Here is a 24,089-nt window from a genome sequence, read left to right as displayed (position 1 = left end):
CAGAGGTCAACCCTGGGTATCACTCCTCAGGATCTATCTGTCTTGTTTGTTGAGACAGGGTCTCCCAGTCTCCTGGGGCTCACTACTAAGTAGGCTGAGATGACAGAGCAGCCCCAGGGATCCTCCTGTCTCTGTCTCCCTAGCACTGGTCTTACAAGTGCCCACTGCCACACCTGACCTTCTTTACATGTGGGTTCTGGGGACTGAACTCAGTTCCTCATGATTGTCAGGCAAGTAATTTATACCAACTGAGTCACCTCCCCAGCCTAAGCATGCGTTTTCTACAATTAATTGTTATTATTTGTCCTTTAATAACGAGTAGCCTTAGGACACAAACTTTGGAGGTGACTATTGTAATTACCCTAACAGCTAAGCGTGGCATAAGGCTGTGATGGACACCAACAAGGGCCACTGCAGGGAGTGCTGGCTTTCAGGAAAGCCCCAGGTCCGTACCCATCTGAGGCTTCCCATTCTCTTTCCATAGCTTGTTCTAGTTTGGTTCCAGTTGCTGTGATAAAAACCATGACCAAAAGCAGCACATGGAGGAGGAAAGCACTTGTTTCTGCTTACACTTCCAGGTAATAGTTCATCACTTAAGGACGTTAGAGCAGGAACGCAAGCCAGGACTTGAAGCTGAAACTCTGGAGGAAATACCATTTGCTGGCTTACTCATGGGTTTGGCTAGATTTCTCATGTATCCAAGGACCACCTTTCTAGGGATAGTTCTACCCACAGTGCACTGGGCTCTCCCACATCAATCCTCCATTAAGACAGCCTCTCACAGACATGACCACAGGTCAGGGCAGTTCTTCAAGTGAGACTCCCTCAAATGACTCCTGGCTATGTCAAGTTGACAGTACAAGATAACTAAGAGGAGATACCTTGTGATGTCACCTGACAACCACTTTTGTCACTGTTTGTTGTCTGAGACAAGAATTTCACATAGCCCAGGCTGCCTGTAAACCCTCAAACTTGCTATGTAGCTTTGAAATTCTGATCCTCCTGCCTCCAGCTGCCAAGCACTGGGATTGCAGGGGTGTGCTAGGATACTCGGCCCCCGATATATGGCATTTAATTTTGCACTGAGAGCTACTCTGTCTACCACTCAAGTGAAATGCATCCGTCCACTGCCTAACCACCACTCTCCCCTCTGCTAGAAACCTTTTCTCCAACCTACTTCAAAGCGTTTGGCTATCTTCTAAATGGTGAGGGTCATCGACATCCAAACCTTCAGACAGCGGAAGATTGCAGTGTCAGCATGGCTCGGCCAGGAGAGACCGTCACCAAGAAGCCGGGACAGGAAAGGGATCTTTATAAGCTATGACTAACAAGAAAAGCAAACTTTAGTAATTCAGAGGCTGAGAGACAGAATGAGACTTTGGCCAGCTACACAGGGAATGGAGCAAGCAGGAGCTGTGACACAGCCCAACGGTAGAGTACCTGCCAAGTACGAGGAAGTCCTTGGGTTCGATCCCCAGCATAGGAAGAGAGCCACACTTGGTTGTATCCACTCACAATCACAGAACTCCGAAGGTGAACGCAGGAGGCTGAGGAGTTTAAGGTCAGCCAGGACTCGACGAGACCTCTTGAGAACGAAAGGAAAGAAGGGGGGCCGAGGCATGAAGCAGGTAAGAGCAACATACAGCTTGGTTTTGGAGTCAAATATGTACATGGACCTGGACGGCACCACAGAAGGAAGGAGACGGAGCAGGGAGGGAGGGGGACGGAAGGAGGAGAAGGGAAAAGGGAAGCATCCAGACCTAGGAGCCTGCTCATAGGTTGATACATGCTGCGAGTTCCTAACACGTTACAGATCAGGAAGAGATCTTCCGCGTTCTGCTGCATGAAGGTCACAGCAAGTGTGTCAGGACATCGTAGCCGACACAAGTGGTGCTCAGTAGATGCAGAAAGATGCAAGACGTTGCGTGCAATCCTTGTGGCCATTCGAACAGAATACTGTGCTGGCTGATTTCTCATTGTGGTAGCCAGGTCACCGGTTCCGCATTCATGTTGTGTCCACACTATATATCCGGCAGCACCCGGACCTGAGTGGCAGAGATTAATTTCTGCCCCGTTGTATTTGTTTGGCAAGAAATATCTCATCCTAAAGTTAATTTTTAAAAAAGATTCCAGTACTGAAATTAGAGTGGAAAATGAGTCTCCCCTTGTTTGGAACCACCACAGACTCTGAGGTTCTTCGGTATTTTCTTAATTCCTTCCACAGGGGCGGAGAGAGAAAGCCTGTAACAATTCCCTTTGTCAGAAACACTTTATGTTCCAAGTATCCCGGCTCTCTGAGAGTAATCCCTCCTTTAACAAGACTGTTTATCAATTAGTTTCCTCTTCTAGACTCCTGTTCTCCAAGCTTGCTTTGAAATACAGCTTCCTCTGGACTGGTCCTCCCCACAGATTAGGCTTCTTCCTGGCCTTTGTACGAGCTCGGTAACAACCGATTTGGAACTTAACAGCAAGAATTAGTACTAATTCCGCCAATTTTTCTATGCTGTGCAGACACAATTAAATTTGATTTGAATTAAATCTACAAGCTAAGATGCCTTTTAAAAAATAGATCACTCTTTTGGGTTTCTTGGGATAAAACTGAGTCAAGTAAGTGTCAGCCTGGAAATTAAAATGTGAATATTGTCATAATGAAAATTTCTTACATTCATAAGCTAGTCGAGAATCTAGAAAGTGTGGGGTTGGGGGAGGGGGACCCTCTCTAGTCCTCTCGCCTAATTCAGTACTCTGTTTCGACTTTGCTGATAATAGTTTAAATTACTCCTAGCCTTTTTCCTGTAGGGAGGGTTTTAATTCCCTCTTCCAGATGCCTATGAATACAAAAACGTCATGCTTCCCCAGGTGCCATGAGAAGTTTTATGAACTCTTTTAGTGCCCTTCTCTGGAGAAGGTAGGTTTAATAGACGAAAATGTCATGTTTCATTAGTACATCCCCGCTCAGACAAATTTAGATTTCAGAAGAGAGAATGCTTGTAAACTGAACCCAAAATTGACAAATTGTGGCTCCATCTAAAAGCGGAGCTCCTCAAATAGAGGCTCATGCTCACACACACGGCAGCCTGAGTCCACACCACATTTACTTTATCCTGCGAAGACTCCCTGGCAGGCCAGCAAATCTCGACAGACACATCCAGGCACTGAAGGTCATCTGGTTGGATGCTGGGAGCTGGCACACTTCCAGCCATCATTTGTCACCTACAGGGATGGGGACATAGAATCGGGGTGTCTTTCACCTCATTTGTGATGTCTGAGGCCTTCACGTGGCCTTCAGGTGCCCATTCAGACAGTACAGACATAACTGGCCTGGCAGAGGTAAAATAATATTTAAAAGAGACACTTACATCCCTCAGTTTGGTTATCAAACTACTGAAACAATGGACCCCATGAAGCTGGAATTCCCCTAGGAATCTCATGCTGGGAGAGAGAGAGAAAAAAAAAAAAGCTTAAACCCCAAGCCTGGCAGAGAGGAAACTGCAGATGACCAATCAGAAGAGATGATGATGACGATGGGTCCACGGTGGGCGGAACCACACCTAGGTTCAGGTAGGACTGCTTAAATGCTCACATCTCTGCTCATATACCTACCTCAGGACCCTGGAGATGGATAACAGTATGGGTTCAGGGTATGAATGGTCTCTTCGTCCCTGTTCCCAATGTGGCCAAGGGGCTAAATCTCCCTTTTAGCTTCTCACTAATCATTCGGCCATCGTAATTGGCTTCTGGAGAATGAGTGGCTAAAGATGGCTGTGACCCAAACTCTGTCATGAATTGCCTCGTGCGGAAAGACCATAAAGTGAAGGAACAGAGAGACCCCGTCCACCGCAGACACCCACCAACAGGCTGTAAAATGGATCATACAACCGAACAGTGCTTCATCAAAAGGGATCAACTCCCTGAGCTTCTAATTCTAAGACCCTCATCTCAGGCTCTGAGCCAGCCTCGCCAGTGGTTAGTGGAGCAGCACCTGAGGTCCCGGACTCTGCCGCAGATTTAGATGCTGTCAGACACTTGAGAGAGCAGCCACCATGGACGAGCGTTTGCATCTTCGAGTTTTTATTAGTAATTAAGATGTGTTTATTCTCTTATTTCACAAATGATTACTGAAAGCAGACCGTGTGCCTTGGCCTAGTCTCGATACTGAGTAAACAAACACTGGCGGAATTCACAATTCATGATTTGATTTGACGTTTAATTACATGGATAGTGTGTGTGTGTGTGTGTGTGTGTGTGTGTGTGTATGTGTGTGTGTGTGTGTGTTCCTATGGATATATATATATGCAAGTACTGGAGACTAGAAAAGCCAGAGGAGGATGCCAGGTCCCCTGGTAACTATGAGCAGCTGATCAAGATGCTGGGAACCAAACCCAGGTCTCTTAACCACTGAGCCATCTCTCCAGCCCGCGTCCTTTATTTCACTTAGTTTTATATAATTTAATTATTAGCTCCCAGTCCCTTAGGTGCTGCTATGAGGGTCTTCCAAATCTGGCCCTTTTCTGTGTCTTTCTGCTCCAGGTCTTGCCATCAAGAACTGGCAGAGACGTTCTCCTCCCACTCCTGTCACCTGCATCAGAAATAACCTGATTACAGGCACACAGCATACATAACCTATGAACCACACCCATGCTCTGGAAGGTAGGACCTCTCCGCTTCCTCCGAAACCCTTATAGGTAAGTACTCTGCTCCCAGTTCCGCTTCAGATCCTGGCTGCACTGTCAACAGCATTAATAGCCCTTTTTATAACACTCTCACCCAAAGGCTCATCTACTTTTCTGTCTCTCTCTCTAGAAAGTCCTCTCATCTAAGAATCCAGTGTATCATTATCGTGAACACTCGGGCATAGCCAACTTGTGACCTGAAATGCACTGTGTAGTGGAGATCGGCCAAACCCCACTAGAAAAGACCCCCCCAACCAGATGAGGGGTGGGAGGATGGACAGGCTAGCAGAAATGTCAGCAGTGACCTTGTGACCAGACACAGCGCCAGGTGTACTCTGCCTGTGTCCTGCCTCTGGACCCAAACTTCCCTACTCCTCTTCCTCTTCCTCCCTATGCTAATTAACACGAGGGTTGACTGGTGATAAACCTCCACTTCAGTCTCTTATATGGCAGTGTCACTGAATGGTAAAAAATTATTAGTTTTTTTTTACCAGAGATGGATCCAGCGACTGCTGGGGCTGTGTTCTCCCTTCATCCTGACAGGGATGTATTTGTACAAGGGATAATTTCATCTTGGGAGGTGACCACACAAGGTAGAGTGTGAACGTTTAGATATGCACGTAGCTGTCGAGTCACCAAGGAGGTGGACAAGGCAAATCAGCTGTCCACTCGGTCCCCAGCCCTCTGGTCTAGATTCCTCTTTGGGATCTGGTTCCGCAACTGGAGGTGAGGCTTGTCTGCTGCTAACTGCAGAGGCCCTTTCGAGAAAGAAGCGGATCTAGTGGAAGGGAACCTCACCCCAGCAGTGGCCTTCACCTTGGTTTAGCAGTTGAGCTTACTCGACTTTAATGAAATCCATTGGGCAGACATGGTGGGGGCTGTGTCCCTGCTCTGGAAGACTTTTAATAACTTCGGTCCTGGTAAACTCCTCCTCCCTCCCTTTCCAGCCTTAGACCAGGGTCGCTTGCTGCTCTGACTGCTGGTGACAATAAAGTACTCTGTTAATGGATTCCACTTTCCCCACCTGACTAGCTAAATCTGACAGTACCAACCTAGCTGCTACATGAGGAAAGTTCCAAGAAGCACAGTGATCAACACTGTCATGCATTTTAGTGTGTGTGTGTGCATGTGCCTGTGTGTGTGTGTGTGTGTGTGTGTGTGTTCACACTCATGTGATTTTGCATACTTTTGGAGACTGGAAGACAACCTCAGGTGTTCCTCAAGAACTCCCCTCCTCTTCTCAGTTTAGAAAGGATCTCTCCCTGAGCTGGAACTCACTAAGTAGGCCTAGTTACCCAGCAAGCCTTAAACATCTGCCTGTCTCTCTGGCATGGGGATTGAAAGCATTCACCATCGCACCTGGCTTCTTCTTGTTGTTGGTTGTTGTTACTTTTTGTTTGTTTGTTTGTTTGTTTTTATGTGAGTTCTGGGGACTCAAACTCAGGTCCCCATACCTGCGAGAGGAGCACCTTACCAACTCCACCATCTCTCCAGCCTCCATCAACACCATCAAAGACCGCTCTGAATGAGTGTCAGCGGTCACCTCAGAAGCCACTCGAGCTGTTATACAGTAGAGACAAAGGGCTTAGCACAGGGCTCTCCCTACATAGAGCAAGTTCCCAGCCCCTGGCTGGCACTACGGTTTTAGATGCTTCCACTCTTGTCATTACTTTCTTCTGTGAATCGCCTTTCTCTGATCTCACCTCCTAGCCTCATCAGACTGGCCATCATCAATCAGACTCTCCGAGGCATGATGAGCAGTGACCATTTCCATGGTGTAGGACCCATAGGGTCAAGGGACAATGGCAAGTGAGATGCTTACAGTCTGGTGGGGAGTCTGTCAGTTGTTTCAGGGACACATGCATGCTCAGAGATGCACTTAGATTCTCAGTGGGAAGCTCTGTACTTAGTGCAACTAAGATTTGCTACAATACCATGGACAGGTTTAAGTACTACTAGACCACAAAATAAAACAGCCCAGACCCACAAGCAGAAGTCCACCTATTCTCCCACCATGAGGGGATCCACAACCCTCTCTCTGTGCACCCCGTAAACCCTATTTCAGCTCAGGGAAATTCGTCAGAGACAGAGATGTTCAGTGAAGGGCTGGTCACCCAGGCAACCTCTGCCTAGTGTGTATCAAAAGCCCAGGCTGTCGGGGAGAAAGCAGATGTTGGAAACCAATTGGCACCATTTGTACAAACAGCACAGGATCCCTCTTCTGAGCGATTATTGCCTTTTATCCTCTGGCTTCTTCTCCACCAAAATCTCCCACAAGGCAAGAGACAGCCTGGACATTCCTGTGACAGGAGAGCTCCACTCCCTTTGGACCATGAGCACATACCCGCCCAGTGGAAACTCCTCCTGAGGAAAAGGCCCCTCCTTACAGGTACCCTGTCCTCTCCCTCTGGAACAGAAAGCACAGGGTACCTGTCATTATCTGGCTCATTTCCCCACCCCCAAATAAATTCTGAATTTATGAAGCCAGCATTTGCCAGGAATTAACTACATCCTAGGTGCTCTGCTGTCTTTCTAGCACTCTCACCTGGTATAGGTGTGGAAAGTATCCATCGGAAAGACGAATGACCCCAGTGGCACAGCTGGTCATGGGTGGAGTCAGAAATGAACCCTAACCTGGGCATCAGCGGATTCCCCATCATGTGCTATGGCCTGGATGGATAACAGCCTAGGAAGGGGGGAGGGGCAGCCAGGTCAGACAGAGGTAAGCATGACACAGTCAAGTCTGGGTATAACAGGCTAGCCTCCCCCTCAGTGATCCCTAGGTTCTGGTGACATTTGATGAATGACTTGACACGTTTTCTAGAGCAGACGAATGTGATAGGTTTCCTCACAGAAGCCCCTGGCTTCATTTTCAATGCCTTGGTGTCCAGGGAAGGCAAATCCTGAGGCAGACCTTGGCAAATAATTGCTCTATCTACAGATTCCCTGCCTCCAAATGGTGTGAGGAGGGGTCAGGAGTGAGGAAGGGAGAGGGCAACCCCTTTACCTTGAGCCTAGGTTCTCCAAGCATAGACATCAATGGGGCAGTCCTTCTTCACTCCAAGACCCAAGACACACGCTAACATCTAGAGCCTCAGATGGACTTTGCCGCTAGCCCTATTGGGTCTGTGTGATCCATCCATGCCTGGGTATGTTAATATATTCTAAAGCCAGGGTGTAAAAGTGATTTCCTCATTGGAAATCAAAGGGGAGAGTGTCTGATGGTCCTATTACTGAGGGTAAGAAGAAAAAACTTGACAATTGTCCTTGATAATGGAATGTACTTGACTTACATTATCCTGGGGGTGATTATTGCAAATTGTGATTTCAGAGATGCTGCTAATCAGAGGGAATTGGGGGGAACAGGGGGAGAACTAAACTAGAGGTTACTCCCGCTGTGGGGACTTTGCACAACAGGAAAGCAAGAAAAATCCTCACCCACAGAGGAGTCGGCCTGTTCTCTGGGACTCAGTGGTCCAGATTTAGACTTTGGACTGCCTGTTCTAGAAGAGGAAGCTGGAAGCCATACTATGGCCATAGCCAAAGCCACAGCCAGCCCTGCTCTGACAGCCTTCCCTGAGTCAGACCCAGAATTTGAGCCAAGCCACACTGAAGAAATGAACTCCTGCTGTAGAAAAGGTAACAATTTGCTGTTTGGAGTGGGGCAGGGAAGAGAGGCCTCAGTCCTGCCTGCAGAATGGCTAACTGACACTCTTGGCACTTCTGTGCGAAGTGGGAGATATTCCCATTACATACCGCCTCTCCCATTCATGACTCCTGTGTCTAGAGGAAATGGGGCACATTGGGCTAGGCCTTATCCAGAAATGATACATTTCAGAATGGTTTTATTATTGAGCACTAATGTGTGTCTGTGCGAATTCATGCCACACGAGTGGGAGGTGCCTACAGAAAGCAGGAGAGTTGGATCCTCTGGAGATGGATATGCAGGTGGTTGTGAGCTGCTCAATGTGGGTGCTGGGAACCAAGCCTAGGTCCTATGGAAGACCAGCAACTGCTTGTAATGGCTGTGCCATCTCCCTAGCCTCTAAACTGGTCTTTGATGCCATGAAAACCTTTTATGGGCAGAAATATGAGTGCAACCTCTCAGGGAGGAGCATGAGAGCTTCTATGATCCTTGGGAATCTTCCAAGATCTGGTCTGGTCTTGAGCTTAGCTCCCATCACACTGCATGGCTATCTTCTACTTGACCCACAGATGTCAGGAACTGTCTTGAATTCACACCTAAAACACACACACACACACACACACACACACACACACACACACACACACACACACCTCTATGTGTATGCTAGTGAGCTTTCCCTCACTGCCTCACTGTAATGAAATACCCGAGCCTATTAGCTTCTAAAGAGAAAGACTTGCTTTGGTCACAGTTTTGGAGTGTTGATCCATGTTTGGTTGGACTCATTGCTTTGGGCCTCTGGTGGGTATGAGGGCAATGTCCCAGGGTACAGGACAGAGCTATCTGATCACCTCCTGGCCAGAAAGCAAAAGAGAAAGAGAAAGAGGGCTGGCTCCCCCGGGCTCCTTCAAGAGCGCATCCCCATGACCTCAATACTTCCCATTAGTCCCCTCATCCTGAAAACTCACAACATCTCCCCTAAGTGAGAACTACGCCTTTGGCACATGGCCTCTAAAGATGTCTGACATCTTGACTTGCTGAACTTCAGTGTGGTTACATGTACAGCCACATCTATGAATGAAAGATTGAGAATAGGATGCCACTCCCTCACTCCATTCTGACCACGTGGGCAGAGATGGAGCACAGTCCAGCTAGAGTGCCACTTGATCTGCCATGATTGCACCATACCTACCCACTCAATACATTTGACCCAGCCAGGGAAAGCAGGTAGTCAGGTGACCTGTTGCAGAAACAGAAGGTATGTAATAAATCCAGTGTGGGACCAGAAGACTTGGCACTCTGCAGAATACCTTCCCTTCTGCTGGCCTGTCTCGGTGCTGTGGCCCACATGAGGACAGAAGCCCCAGGAAAAAAAAACCATCAGGTCCTCCCACTAGCAAAGTCGGCAGAGAGCCATCTTGAGGAGGAATCCAAGAGACTGATGTCAAGTTGCTTGGAGGAAATTTGTATTCAGTCTTTGGGATGTGGTACACATCATGAAGAAGCAGAGAAAAGAGAGCTGAACACCATCCATATCGTCTTAAGTGGTTTCTAGGCAGGTTGGTTGAGGGAGGCTGGAAACATACAAACCAGCAGCCAAGGTGTGCATAGCTCGAGAATAGCTCCAGGCCCAGGAGAGCCCTAATGACAAAAGATGAATGCTATGTTTGCTATTCAGGGAGGGCACCAGCGGACAGTTACATATGCCATCCCCTAAATTAGAGCTATTTGTTCTCATAGAATTAATTGTAGAAATAAATAAAATTTATCTTCAATATTTGACACGTGATCCTAAAAATTAGAATTCATGAGCTCACGTTTTTCAATAACTCACATATAAATATAGACAAACGGATGTTTTAATGCAAATTTAATATACAGTAGTTAAATTAATGATTTTTCTCCGTTCGGTTTTAATTGGGAAAAAAACCCTCACTGCCACACCATATAAATCAAACTAGCTCAGCGTGTTGGCGTGATAGAGAAGTCGGCACGTTCTCGGCCATGTGTCAAGATCCGATTTGTTTAAAATAAATGGCTCCTGTTCCCAGTTCCATACACAGCACCATGTTAATGCATATTCATAACCGGGCATTTCTCTACCATTTTTTCTCTTTTGAGTTTAATATTTTCTGTATTAAAAAAAATAAGTACTAAGATCATCTGATCCCAGGGGCCGTGTAGGCCACGGAGGCCGTGTTCACTACTAGTAAAGACGTGACAGGGGCTGAGGAGGTGGCCTGATGGGTAAATGTGTTTGTCACACAAGTGTCAGGGCCTGGGTTAGAAACCCCGGAAGCCCACATAAAGCTTTGTGTGGGTAGGAGTGTGCATAATCTAGGTTGAGGTGGAGACAGGAGAAACCTATAAAGCCTCAGGCTAGCAAGCCTCATATTATGCAGTGCCTCAAACAAGATGGGAGGTAATGACTGACACCTAAGGTTGCCCCCCTCTTCTCTCTCTCTCTCTCTCTCTCTCTCTCTCTCTCTCTCTCTCTCTCTCTCTCTCTCTCTCAGTCTCTCTCTCTCTCCACACGCATGCACACACGCACAGCTTAGATAACATGTCTCCCACTGCCCTACCATTTCCTCCCTCAGGACTGGACATGGGTTACAGGGTTTCGTGTGAAGTCCTTCTAGGCTAAAGTGGGCCAGGTGGTGTGGGTGTCAGACATTGTGGTTAAAGGACAGGACCCAGGACACGCAGATCTGTTAATTGCTCCTACATTGAGCTCATCTCGTCTCATCTGAGGTGATTGCCTCTTGATTTCATGCTAGATGGCTATACTGCTACCGAGAGCCTCTTGGTGAGTTTGTGGACCGTACCAAAAAGGCATTTTTATCACCGGTTTAATGCCCCATAGCTGACAGGGAACAGGCGAGAGAGAGGAGTGATACCGGTACTCCGGCATTAAAGGGATCATTAAGCGCTTCGATGGGGAGAGGGCTTGTTGTCAGTTACATGGCCAGCACAGGCCTGAAGTGATGCGTAGGCAAAAGATAATGGGGGGGGGGGACATTCACCTTGCCTTACCAGCTGTGGCCCTGTACCCCCTCACTGTGTCCTCCAACCACTCTGCCAGGTCAGTTCAGGATGGGGGTAGCAACTCCCTTAACCGGCTGTACTCCCTGGGCAAATGACACAACCTGTCTCCTTTATCTAACCTGTTGCTTCTCACCACACTGAGCAGCCCAGAGAGACGGCTACTGCTCCTGACCTCTGTCTTACCACAGACCATTCATGCATCAGAGATTTTTGCAAATTCTTCCCTCCTGGTGCTCACAGAGGCCTCACTTTCCGGCCTGGCAGAGAGGCGTGCTGGGGTTCTCCATCAAACCTGAGCCCTGCTCTTTCTTTCAGCTCTCCAGTATCTAGGGACTCATCACCAGGAGGCAGAGTTTGTGGAACATAAGCACTCAACCACAGGACTGGAAGTGTTTCAAGGAGTGGGAAGCCATCCAGGTAGCAGAGCAACTGATGCATGGATATCGTGGATGGAATGACAGTGTGGAGAGACAACTTCGCACGAGAAAGAAAGAAATCAGGCAGAAGTAAGGGCCACATAATTTACTGACGACCCTGGGCAGCTGTAAATAACGAATATCCCCAAATTATTATTCATTGTTTTATCAGCCTGCTCCTTCCCAAAGAGAGGCTCCAGGGATTGAGACATATCTGTGACGAGATTTAAATGGCAGCCACATCTCCAGAGTCTACAGTCCTGCAGGGGCCCTGCACCAAAAGCTCATATATTGTGTCCTTACAAATAGTTGGGAGCATTCAACTCCAGACCATGTGAACAGAGGCTGTCCAAACTCTGGTGATAGCCCTGATTTTGAAGACCAGTGACTGTGCGGGTGCATTCAACTGTTAGGAACTTGCCCAAGGAGACCCAGCACTGCCTCTAGGATTGGGGGGGGGGTGTCTGTCTACTCTCCTAATAGTCACTGCAGTGTGTGTGTGTGTGTGTGTGTGCATTTTTTCTCTCTCTGTTTCTCTCTGTGTCTCTCTCTGTCTCTGTCTCTATCTCTGTCTCTCTGTCTCTGTGTCTCTCTGTCTGTCTGTCTGTCTGACTCTCTGTCTGTCTGTGTGTGTGTGTGTGTGTGTGTTGTGTGTGTGTATGTGGATGTTTCTGTGTATGCAGGTGGTGTTCAGGTGTATGCAGGTGGTGTTTGGGTGTGTGTAGGTACATGTACACCTGTGTGGATATGTGTGTGAAGATTAGCCTTGAGAATCATTCTTCAGTTGCCCTCCATCATGTTTTTTTCCAATGTCATGTATGTCTCTGTGTATATATGTTTTGCCTATGTGTGTGTTGGGGGGAGGGCTGCCCATGTGTAAACTTGCACGGAGAGACCTAGGCTTGATGTCAGTCTTCCTCGATTGCATTCCCCTACCTTATTCCCTGAGGCAGGCTCTCTCCCTCAAACCCAGAGCTGGTGTCTGGTTTTGCTGGCCACATGGCTCTCTCTCTACCTCCTGAGGCTGGAATTCCAAGCAGCCGACACACCCGCCCGGGTTCCATGTGGGTTCCAGGGATTTGAACTCTGTTCTTCGCACTCGGAGAGCAAGCCCATAAACATCTGAGCCATCATTCTAGCCTCCACCACGTTTTATATAGTTCATCAATTAGGCTAGGCTGGCTGGCCATTGATCCTCCCGACTCTGCCTCCCTCCCCAGCACACACCACCGACAATGCAGCTTATTTTCACACAGTTTCCGGTTGTCTGCCACAGACACTAGTGACCAGGTCACTGTGGGTTTTTGTGAGAAATTTGACCTTAGGATCGCAAACCCTGTCTCTTTCCTTTCTGTTCCAAGCCCACAAATTTTTTGCATATGGCAGCTTGTGTGGACTCAGCAACAAACACAGAGGTAAGGTCCTGGGTTTGCTGAATTGGGAAAGGAACAAAGAAATGGTCCAAAGAGACCATATCTTTCTGCACAGCAATGGCACCAAAGGCCTGGCACACACTGTGCCTATGGAGAGAAAAAAAGAAACACAAGTTTTAGTCATGTCCTTGGAAACAGTGAGACACCCCATGGACATAAGGGCCAGCTGCTCGGAGAACTTGGTGCTGATGCTGGCCCTGTCCTGGATGGAGCTGTCTTCCTTTCTACCATCCACAGGCTACTAGGTGGAATTCTCTAGGGCCTACCCCGTGGGTCACAGTCATAACGAAGCCTGCAAGCACTAGACAGGCTATAGCCAGCTGCAGAGCACCCTGGTACCCTGGCACCCAGTCTGCATCCTTCTTGTCAGGAATCGTCTTCCAGACACCCGTCCTTGCTGTGATCCAGCCATGTCCGGAGGCTTATCAGCTCTGACATACTCCCGACTCATTTATTTTTCCTACTCTTCCCACAATCACTTCTAGAGGGGCATAATTTCCCCAGCAAATGACGCAGTTGTCAGCGTCCCCTGATTAAGAGGTCTGCATTCATTACAGCAGAATATTGTCTACACCACGGTTGCAAAGAACAGTACCCAAGCCTGGAGAACCCTGTTTTCTGATGCCAGAGAAAGTCAACATTCAGATTTTCCCGTATGATTTCCTTGGCCAAGCAAGCAGCTCTGGTGCCCAGACCAGCTTGGGGATGTCTTATATGTCAAAAGCCACAGCGAAAGACCACGCAGCCAGACTCTGCCGCATACGCAGTGTTTTCTAAGTTCTTTTTAAAATTTATTTTTGTTTTTATGTGCATTTGCGTCTTGCCTGCATGCACGGGGGTGGGGCGTGCGTCAGATCCCCTGCAACTGGAATGACAGACAGTTGTGTGCTAACATGTAGATGCTGGGAATAGAACCCCGGTCCTCTGGAAGAGCAGCCAGGGTTCTTACCTGAGGAGCCATCTCTCAAGTCTTGTATGCTGTTTTTCTATCTCTCTCCAGATCCTCAGCTATCAAGTAAGGCTAAGAGAACAGGCTACCTGACTGGGAGGAGGTGATGGGATTAAGTGAGATAATAATATAAGAACACTTCAGTGCTGTCTGGCACACATTAGGTGCTTTGTAGGTGCTGACACATGGAAGTGGGGTTCATTTGTTTCAGCATCCGAGCTGACGACAAACCCCAGTAACACGCCTCCAGAGTCTGATACGCGTGACCACGGGCATACTGAAGGTGACACCCACTCGTGTTCCCTCAGGGTTGCAGGGGACTGGCAATAGAAACATCATTGCCTCCATTTCACACTCACAAAGACTAAGGTGGGAGGGGTAAAGGAAATGACGTACTCAGCATTACAAGGCACCATGTTTCAAATGTCAAACTGACCCTGAGTGCTCACATATTCAAACACTTGGTTCCCATCTGGTGCCATTGTTTGGGAAGGTGGGGGAACTTTTAGGAGGTGGAGCCTCATCAGAAGAGTGAGTTACTTGGGGCGGACCTTTAAGTTTCAAGACCCAGGCTCTACTCCCTGCTCCTTCTCTGCTTCCTGCTCACCATGCCTTACCCATGCTATCTTCACCACCATGATAGATTACATCCCCTCTGAAACTGTGAGCTAGAGAAAATCCTTTCTCCCCTAAGTGGCTTTTGTCAGGGTATTTATGGAGGCAACAGAAAAGTAGTGAAGACCCAAGGAGAGAACGAAGCCAGGCTCTCACCTCCGTTACCACCTCCGTTGATTTTAACACTCATACCCACATTCCAGGAATTCAGATGTAGGCAGTCCTCTCTCTGGCTTCAGGCAGCCATGGAAACAGGGATGGCTGGCTTCTACAGAAGCCCATCCTACCGTGGAAATCAGGTTGCACTGTGGGACGGCAAGGCACGGGAGCATGGAAGGTGGTTGGGAAGATAGCCTTATAAATAAGAAAGTTGGCCAGTGAAGGCCTTGGGAGTGGCACAGGGAACACACAGCAGCCTGATGTAAGTGATGGCATCACAGGCTGGGAGCCATAAGGGCACAGAGCCTGGGACTGAGGAAGCCGCTACATTCCTGCGCCCTTATATGCTGACTATATGCTGGATCGAGGGGCTCAGTTGCGTGAGAAAACACGTGCAACAGGCAGATGAAGGAACACGATGGGAAGGGCCAGACCCGGGAAGGGTAGTGGGTTATCTACTTCCCTCGCTGTTAGCAATACCTGACAAGAAATTTAAGGGAGGAAGGCTTTATTTGGGCTCATGTGTTGAAGGGGTTTGACCCATCATGGTGACTGCAGCCATTGTCAGATGCAGTGAGACGCATGCTTGCATTCAGCCAGCTTCTCTCTCTTCATTCAGGGTAGACATTTTTTTTTCCCCATCAGCTAAACACATCCGGAGACACATGCCATCAGAGACAGGGCCAGAAGCCTGTTCCCTAGATGATTCTAAATCAAGCCAAGGTGCCATCTCAGGAAATGCTCAGAGGCTGGGACACCAAGTTTGAGCCTAAAGACTGAGGCCCAGCTATCTAGATTCAAGTTCTTGTAGTTCAAGAAGCACTTGGTAATCACATAGTTTCTGCTGGATCCTCTGTGTAATGATAAAGCCACAACAAGAACAAGCACTCTGTCCCTTAGAGCTTACAGTTTATTAGCAAGAGGTGATCAGCCCTTCTGGCAAAGTAGGGGTCATCAGACAGAGAAGGACAAGCAACAGGTACACCTTCAAGGGGTGAGGGGCATCCGGAATGGAGGTCTTTCAGAACTCTGTGACCCTGCAGGTTTAGAAAGGCTTTCGTCCCTCCTTTCACAAAGGAATATGCCAAACCATACATTCAAATGTTTGTATGTGCATTTGTGTGTAAGTAAACATACAAGCATATGGAAGCCAGAGATCAACCTTGGTGTCTTTCTTCAAAAGTTGTTCACCTTGTTTTTCGAAACTTGGTCTCACACTGAGACCTAGACTTCCCCGATTAGGCGGGGCTGGCTGTCCAGTGAGACCCCATGGTCTGCCTTTCTTTGCCTTCCCAGCATTCAAATTCCATGTTCATAGCACCAAGCCTGGGTTTCGGCCTGGGTACCAAGGACCAAATGAAGACCATCAAGCTTGTGTGCAAGCACTTTTCCAACCGAGCCACCTCCCTAGCCCTACACATTCAAATATTCTTAAGTCATAAAAACCTTCAGGTGTCTTGTTTATACCCTTTCTGTTCTCTATCTACATTCGACTCTCAAAATTAAAAATACTGAGGGTCCAGTTATAGTTTCTGAGAACAGATATCCAAAATTTTCCTAGCTGCAGTTAAGAGAAGTATTCTGACTTTGCATGATTATGTGGCCATTATCTGTCCAGGCCGGTGTGGCAGCTATAAGTGTTGGGGCCCAGACTTTTGAATGTTCTACCCTCCCGAGGGCCACCACCACCCCAACCACTACCACCACCACCACCACTTCTAGATGAAATTGGAAAGAAACAGGGGAAGAGAAAGCATAGCCTTTCAGAGAACATCCTAGAAGAGCTCCCTCCCATTGCTGACCTTGGCTTCCATTGGCTAAAACTCAGAAAATGGCCTGATCTACCTCTGAGGATTAGAGAATGGAGTGTGGGCCCTGCTAACCACTGATGGCTCTCAAGAAGAGAATGGCTCCTGGGGACAATCACTTCTCTTTAACAACAAAGGGTTTCGTGCTTTGTCATTGACTTGAAAATGCTTTAAGACTTAGCTGAGAGCAGCCAGCCTTCTCAGCCTTTCTCTTCCTGGTCCTTCTGAAGACAGCAGAGAGGCTGTGGGCAGGACTCACACAAAAGCCAGATGCCCGAATTTAACCTTCAAGGGGGATAAATAGGTCTCTTGTGGGACTCCTTTTTTTCCAAATGCAATTACCCTGACTTCCTGTATAAACAGGTGACTGATGGGAACTGGTACGGGGCCCAGAGCTGAAATCCAGACTGAGTTACTGGCTTTCCTTCACTTTATGTTTGTCCCCACACATGGCCTATGATTTCAGTCTTAGTCCCAAGCTTCTGATAGCCTCTCTCACATGACTTTGTCCTTTTGTCTCCCGGGAATGGGTAGCGACCACTCACTTTCGTGTTGCTGTGGTAAAACACTCAATAACATCAACTTAAGGAAGGAAGAGGCTGTTATTTTTGTTATCGTTGTTGCTTGTTTTGTTTTTAGCTCACAGCCAGTGGCCCAGAAGTTGAGGCAGCAGGGGCTTGAAGCAGCTGGTTGCATTATGCCCCGAGTGAGAAGAAAGAGCAATGACTTCTAGCTCAGCTCAGCAATTCTCCACCATACATGACCCCTGCCTAGGGAATGGTCCCACCCATAATTAAGATGGGTTTCCCTACTTCAGTTAACCTTTTCCATCTCCCACAGGCATGCCAAGTGGTATGTCTCTCGGGACATTCACACCTCTTAGGGAGTCATATTCTGTCAAGTTGACAGTCAATGCTTAGGGTCACAAAAGCCCTGGCTGGAAGTAGCATCACTAAGAATATTGGTGTCCTTGCTCAGTGTCAAGACCACCTGCTTACCCTCTGCCCTCCATGTAGTTCTTAGGACTTCCATCTGCTATCTAGCCAACCTCCCAGCCTACTGCCTTCTTCTTCTCATAGTGGCTCTCCCCATAAGCTAACCATCCCCCATAACCCCTATGTCTCTAATTGTCCCTTGACTCCTCTAAAGTACTTCTCCAGAGTCTGTCCTGGGCCGCCACCTCCCTTAGGCACACATGCCCCAGAAGTACCATCCTCCTAAGGCAGGAAGTCCTCAGCCATAGCAGACTAACTCCTAGACCCCACGGTCATTAACTCTATTCATAACACGATGCTTGAGAGAAATCACAGCTTAGCAGCAGCTCCTATTGTCAATCTTCGCTGCAGGCCTGCATCTTCAGAGGGCAGTGTCTGTGAATCCGAGCGCAGCTGTGAGAACGCGTGTGAATGCCGCCACTCATCCTGTCTACCTAGGAGCTGTGTTGGGCATCCAGGTGAGAAGATGTTCTACATGAATTCAGCCACTCTAGGGGCCTCTCACTAACGGGGAAACTTGGCTTGAGGGTCTGAGCGTTCTACACATTCCAGCACGCATCCCCTTCTTCCCCAAGTTCAACCCACAACTGCACCAGATGACGGTTCGTTAATCTCGCCGCCCCAGTGAATATTCCCTCATGGCTCCCCTCTCCAAGTCATTTCCCTTCCCAGTACCACACCACTTCCCTTGTCTTGCACAAAAGGACCCTTTCCCCCATCCTAACATGGGAAATAGATCTAAGCATCCTTTCCCAGAAGCCCTGCTGGGTCCCCAGCCATTCTTGGATCCTGTCCTAAGCCCAAGAGGACTTCCCAGTTAAGGCAAGGAAAGACCCCCCCCCCCGTTTGGGTTATCCCATGCTTGCTGGTTCAGTTTCTGAAGCAAGATGCCTCTCTCTTGAAGTCTCGTACGGTGGCATATGTCACTTGTACTGTGCATATGGCTCACAAAAAGAGATCAATAAATACCTGATGGTTGATTATAGTTATTGACAACTTGCAAGTTGATTACAGTTATCAGAGAAAGAATAAATCAGTTTCAGTTTTTGTCTGGGCGTTATGGCTGGCCCCATGGAGGGGCTCTCAAGCATCTGGGCAGATGATAAATTCTGATGACAGCCCAGCTGTCTCCAAATACAAAAGATGTGCAGCCAACACTCACGGTGTGAACTGAATTCTTGACTTCTCATATGAATATTTTAACACCGAGTGAGCACCACTTAAAATCTTCTCTGGAAACCTTTGCCCAGAGAGATGGTGATCGGCAACCCTCTTCTCCAGCAATTTCCAAATTCAAAACTTTCCATATGCCTCTAATAATTTTCCTCTGCACCCCTGCCTGCTGCTCCATTGACAGAGATGACTAGGAAAAAATCAAGTCTGCCTTTGCTGTCCCATTTCTTCCACTTCAGCCAGCACAGTCTGCTCTGTGGCATCTCCCAAAAGGCTCTGTGACAGGGAGGCTGGAGCAGGAGAGATGGCTTAGTGGGTAAATCACTCATTAACTGTTGTGGTTTGTTTCGCCCACTAGACAGACTGTAGAATTACCTGAGAGATGGCTCTCTAGGCGTGCATGCCTGTAAGGATCCTCTGAACTATGTTAACTAATGGGTAAAAACTCAGCTTAATTGTGGATGGGACCATGCCATGGGCGGGGCATCCTGGGTTGTATAAAACAGAAACATCCCAGCTGAGCAGTGACCAGCACTCATTCACTGCTCTCTGCTTCCTGACCAGGATCCACTGTCTCAGCTGTCCTAAGCTCCTGCCCCTGTGACTTTTTGACCATAATAGAATAAGCCCTTTTGTTTCTCTCATTTGAGAGTTTATAGTAACATCTGAAAAAGCAACTAGGACACTAAACATGTGTGAGGTTGAGTTTGAATGTCCAGAACTCACATAAAAGGCAGTAGAGCCCATCTGTAATCCCGGCACTTCTACAATGAGCTGGGAGTCAGAGGCATGAGAGTCAACAGGCCAGCTGCCCTGACATAAGCAGGGGCCAACAAAAGACCCTGCTTTAAAGGAGATGGGAGGTAAGGACTGACACCTGAGGTTGCCCTCTGACCTCCACATCATGTCAGGTACATGCTTGAGTGAACACACACACACACACACACACACACACACACACTCAAACACACACCATGATGGGGGAGGAAGAGAGATAATTAAAAGAGAAAAAAGCTAAGAAGACTGTGGGGACTGGGAGTGTCCCAAGACCAGTCACAAATACACCATGTTCTGTGTCCAAGGCCATAGAATTGGGCCTTCCCTTTAAACCACTTTGGGTTTCACAATTTGTCTGGGAAAAAAAATCAATTTGGAAAGGCATTTGGGGGGGGGAAAGCAAATAAAATTTTGTTACTGAATTTTATTTAGAGAAAAAATGTAGTACTTTCCATAAAAATGCAATTTGATTATATTGCAATTTCATTTCTAATCTGTATTTCCTATGCCAAAGCATTCTTTAATGGATCAGAAGTGCATAACTGCCAACTACAGATTCTGCAGCAGCCTCCAGAAGCATCATGGTTCTCATGCCTTCTCTCCATGCTTTGTGCCACAGGCCAGGACCCATCAGACTCTCAAGAGAGTCCTGTGGGCAAGTCAACTGTGGCTAGGGGCTGGTTCTCAGATGCCCTGAGCTTACAGACTGGGGATTGGGGGCCTTTCAAGACATTTCCTTGCTCAATTGTGGATTGTTCAAGAAAGAATAAAGGCTGAGCCCCTGGTAAACTCCTCTTTGATGCTGCCACAAATCACAGCCATCCCTACAGGGTTGGACTCCTGAGGCCAAGGTCAATGGAGGGAACACTGCCCATCCTCCAGACTAACAAGAAGAAGAGTGTGGCACAGGAGCCATTCTGGAATTAATATCCACATCAACCGGGGGCCACAGCCTTTGCACAGCTAAGGGAGGATGGGGACATTTCCTGGAAGAAACCACTCCAAAGTGTTGGACGGCATCCCAGTGAGAAGGGACAGGTGAGCGACTCAACTGTGGCCTAACTCATGCTCTTATGTGTGTACATGTGTGTGTGTATGTGTGTGTGTGAGTGTGAGTGTGTGTGTGTGTGTGTGTGAGTGTGTGAGAAAGGGGGTGGGAGAGAGAATGTGGAACCCAGAGGGTGTTGTCCTCAGGAATACCTTTTACCTCTTTTAAGACAGATTCTTTCATTGGCCAGTGAGCCCTAAAGATCCACTTGTCTCTGCTTCCCCAGTACTGGGATTACAAACAGGCACATTCATGTAGGTGCTGGGGATTGGACTCAGGTCCCCGTGCTCATAAGGTAAGAACTTTATCAACTGAGCACACACACAAACACACACACACACACACACACACACACACACACACACACACACACACACACACACACACCAGCCCCTTCACTCTTTTCTTGTTGGAAACTTTCCCTGAGCCAGGCAGTGTATAAACACAAATATCACCCTTCACCATAAATAAAGCAGGTATGTGCTCGGCCCCATGCAGACTACAGAGCGAAAGCAGTAAACAGAGAAAAAAGACACAAGTAAGGGCTAGACTCACAGAGAACAAGTAACTGGAGAGTGGTGTACGTGGAGCTGTGGGAAGCCTCCCTGAGAGAATGGAAAGTGAGAGAATGTTTGAAGATAGGTGATAGAGCAGGAGCCTGTTGGGGCATGAAGAATGTTCCAGAAAGAATAAATGCCGGGCCACAGGCAGATGAGCTGGCAGCCTGAGCCTACAACCCTAGCCCTGACAGGCTTTGGTGGAAAAGTGAAAAACCGGGCCCACAACCCCGGCCTGGATTCAGAGCAGGGACTCAGCAGCAGAGTCAACAGACGGGCTGAGTCAGCTGGCCTGCAACTGTCTGTGCCCTGGCTGTGCCCTGCTGAGGGCCAGGATTATGTCTGTGGGACATGTTAATGGCTGAGGGCCATGCAGACCTCCATGGTCTGCCCTGCTGCAGCCTGAAGCCTCTTCTGTAGACTGTGTGCTTCTGGGAGGGGGCAAACTGATCTGAGTGGCCCATGCTACTACCTGAGGCTATGGTGATATCCAGGCCTGTGCTGCCACCAAGGGCCACATCTGGGTCTGAGGTCTGAGTTTCCAGCAAAGGCCATGCTATGGTCTGTGATCTGTGCCACCACTGGAAGCCTTCTCAGTATCTGTGGGCTATACTGCCACTGAGCGCCATACTGTGAGTGGCTTGGACTGCCACATGAAACTCTGTTGACATTTAGGCTGCCTCAGAGGGCTTTACTAGGGTCCTGGGTCATCCCTGCAGCAAGGGGCCATCTTTGTGTTCTGTGCTGTTGCCCGAAACTGTGTGGTGGCCCGTGATCCATGCTCCCTCTGACTGTGAAAATCAAGGAGGCCACTTCTTCTGTGATCCATGACTGCAGATGCACAGTTAAGAGGAAGGGAAAGACATGGACATCTTCTATGACAACCCTCACCACCACCACCCAAAAAAACAACAAGGGTGACCACCATTACAAGAAGTCGGGTGTCTAGAATGTGAGTCCCCGGGATTCAGGGAACTTTTAGACTGGCAGACCCTGAACAGGGGCTCCATTCTCTATCTGTAGGAAATGCTGGAGAGTTAGAACAGGACAATGGTATACTTAGATTTGCCCTATGTAAAGTCCCTCTGCATGTGAAGGAATGTTGGGGGCTGTTGTTGACTTTAGGTGGGATACAGTGAAAGAGGAAGGGATTCATGCATGTGTCAAAAGACCTGAGTTCAGTCCCTGGCTCCATACTTGCCAAAGTAGAGAGCCGGACCTAAGAATCCCTTTCACAGAGTGCTGATGAAAGTGGCTGGACTATGGTTGGGGGCTGGGTAGCCATACCTCCCTAGCAGAGTACAAGTTCTATGAGATTCTCACAGATCCAGCCAGGAGAAGGACCAGGAGAGCATGAAAAGGGGAGGGCAGACTCCTCCATCTGCAGGTTGTTCCCTTAGCCCATCCCATAATACCCTTTATTTGATGATGTCCTACTCATCTTTCAAGATTCTACTCACATGTGCTATCCACATTCACAGCCCTGTGCAGGTCACATCGAAGATGTCGTGATGTGCTGCTACTTAGTGAAATCGCCGTCTATAGGTCTCACGCCCTATACGTTGGGGAGCCCCATAGCATGGTGGATCTATGGCCAGGGTCCAGCATTTAGTAGGTGCTCAATAAATGTAACATTGCATGTGTGGGATGAGTACAATCCTACTATGGTTTAGATGGCATCTCTGGCAGGCAAGGGAGTAGTTCCATGGTGAAATGCTGTTGGGTTATGGGTGCTGTGTCCATTCCACTACAGGCATGGCTGCTTGGGGAAGTTTGACTGCACTTATCCCACGCTGCTTGGGCGGGTGTGCTGGGCCATCTGGGAGCCCTGAGGTACCACTAAACGGATGGGAAAGTTCAGTCTGAGACGTGCTAAAGCCAGAGCTGGTTCAGGGATCCCTGGGCCTGTGACGAGGCTGGGGTGTGGGGTTCTCAGGCTCTTGGATATCCAGGAGCCACTGGGAGTTACAGAAGAGCTGAGAACTGAGTGGGGGCCCACAGGCAGGGGACAGCTTCTAGCCTGGGGCTGAGGGACAAGGGGAGCTCTAGCTAGTCCCAGCCAGGAAAGTCCTTGGCTGATGGCAGGCTTGGTGGCTGCTGTGGCTAGGAATACAGAAAGGCCTACAGGAGACCAGGTTCTGTAGGCGAAGGCCTTCTCCATGGTTCTTCACAGCAGATCTTGATGAGAAGAGGCTGTCCATGGTTCCAAACAGTTTATCATTGTCATGGTGGAAAATGGATACGTAAAACCAAACCCCACTTCTCAGGGTGGGTCTCAGATTAAATACCGTTTTCAGGGAGGAATGTCTGGGAAAGGATGCTTTAGCAACATCCTCCAGGCCTCTAGGTACCTCACTAGCATGGAGAACCCTGTTTTGAGCCTATTTGACTGTGGTCACAAATCTTTTCCCCTTGTCTTGGTCTGAGATCTTAGGGATGCCTCATCTACATGTGAAGGACTTGGGGCATTGCCCTTAGTGACTGATGGCCACAAATCTATGGGGCGGGGTATGGTGTGTGTGCACACAGGGTTGGGGGGAGGCATATAGTGACAGGGGCCTGGTGCCTGGAGCAGGCAAAGCTCCTACCATCTCTTCAGGGTCTCCAGAGCTTCAAGCCTTTGGCTGGGCCTTACCAAGCTTCCCCTCATGGTCCACCACCCCGCAAGATGTCCCCACATGATCCTGTGGATGTGGCCATTGTCCCTGGAAAGATCTAGAATCACTGAAAAGCATCTGTCTAGCAGAGTCCAAGCTGTCTGCTAACTTTCATCAGAAATTTTAAACTGGGAAAAA

The 24,089-nt window shown here is 48.4% G+C and overlaps 1 long non-coding RNA gene across 2 annotated transcripts; it reads left to right on the top strand.

The window, feature by feature from the left end:
- Positions 1 to 944: 944 nt before the first annotated feature.
- LOC102548961 (uncharacterized) lies at positions 945 to 14,025 on the top strand. 2 transcript variants are annotated; one of them, XR_015631605.1, is made up of 4 exons: positions 963 to 1,628; positions 4,531 to 4,685; positions 11,680 to 11,870; positions 13,771 to 14,025. It is a non-coding gene; the product is annotated as an uncharacterized LOC102548961 (long non-coding RNA). The 2 variants fall into 2 exon arrangements; XR_015631604.1 differs by lacking the exons at positions 11,680 to 11,870; positions 13,771 to 14,025 and adding an exon at positions 4,804 to 5,118 and having other exon boundaries at positions 945 to 1,628.
- Positions 14,026 to 24,089: the final 10,064 nt, after the last annotated feature.

Source organism: Rattus norvegicus, chromosome 10 (assembly GCF_021556685.1).
Source record: "Rattus norvegicus strain SHRSP/BbbUtx chromosome 10, alternate assembly SHRSP_T2T, whole genome shotgun sequence".
Lineage (NCBI taxonomy): Eukaryota > Metazoa > Chordata > Mammalia > Rodentia > Muridae > Rattus > Rattus norvegicus.
Note: the sequence above shows the minus strand (reverse complement) of the source record. Positions and strands in the feature narration are given on the sequence as shown.